This window comes from Condylura cristata, unplaced genomic scaffold (assembly GCF_000260355.1).
Source record: "Condylura cristata isolate star-nosed mole 26May11 unplaced genomic scaffold, ConCri1.0 scaffold00004, whole genome shotgun sequence".
Classification (NCBI taxonomy): domain Eukaryota; kingdom Metazoa; phylum Chordata; class Mammalia; order Eulipotyphla; family Talpidae; genus Condylura; species Condylura cristata.
The window spans coordinates 67,754,609-67,755,821 of NW_004567105.1; positions in this window are offsets into that span (position 1 = coordinate 67,754,609).

A 1,213-nucleotide genomic window follows, 5' to 3' on the forward strand; every position below is an offset into this window, starting at 1 on the left:
AGCTCACTCAGACACTCGGGATGACTTGTGGAGAATAGTGGTATATAGAAATTTCCTCAGCTTCTACTCTGCTCCTGAGGAATTTACATGACAAGGTGAAGCCCAGCACTCTCAAAATGGTCCAGCCTAGAGACCCTAAAGGCTGGGGTGCACCACTGTAACCATGGCAACAAAGGTCTCATCTGAGGACACACCCAAAATTCAGTTCACTGAAAAGGCTGAGCCTAAGTAGAAAAATTCCACGAAACCTAAGATATCCTTAGATCCCAACCCTTCCCCCCCAACAGACAAAGCCAAGACCTTTTGGAGGTAAATATTCATAGATGAGCTGGTTCCTGTATTAGGCAAGGAGGCCTGAGAAAGTTATAGACAGGAGAACAAAAGTCATGATATGGAGCATGATATGGAGTCAGATCTCTCTGCAGGGATCTGAGAGACCACACAGGTCTGTGGGCTGTTGCCACAGGCCACAGTCACCATCAGGGACACAGCCTGTCTTAGGGGAGCTGCCCTCCAATCTCAGATGTGCAACTGCTTTCTTGGACAGAGAGGGAAACTGAGATCTAAAAAGACAACCTGACTTGCCCAGAGTTCCATAGGGCGTCCAGGTCAGGAATCGTCCAATGCCTGCCTCCCTTGTCCCATTGCACGAGAGGGTTCTGACTCCAACTCTATTGATTTCCTAAGTTAAGGAGGAACTTCTGGCACCCCGTCCCAGTCTGAAGGCAAAGCTTAGCTGTTGGCCTGTCTGCAGGGGGTGGAGGTAGCATAGCATACTGTGGCCAGCAGCGCTGGCAGGTGACCCGGCCCACTGGCCCAAGCGCTCTGGTGCAAACCAAGGGCTGTCTGTCACCGGGTAGAACAAAGTTCAAGTGTACCCTGTACCCATTAAACTTATTTTTAAAAAAAGTTTCAAGTGGCAATGCGGGCCCAGGTCACTGGTTACGCCTGCATGCACGCCTACCTGTCTGTCTCCGCTTGCCTTACAGCAGCTGAGTTCCTTCGGATCACTGTCACCCGGGGGCCCTGGTGGCGCGCGGTCGGTTCCCCAAGGGCCCTGGTGGCTGCTGCGGCGGGAAGCCAGAGCCAGGGGCGTCCCGGTGGCTTCCGGGAGGGCGGGTCGCGACCGCTTCTTGCGGGCCGGAGCCCGGGATCAGGAGTCCCGCAGCAGCCGGGGAGGGAGACGCGCCCGCGGCTCGGCCCAGTGCTCCCC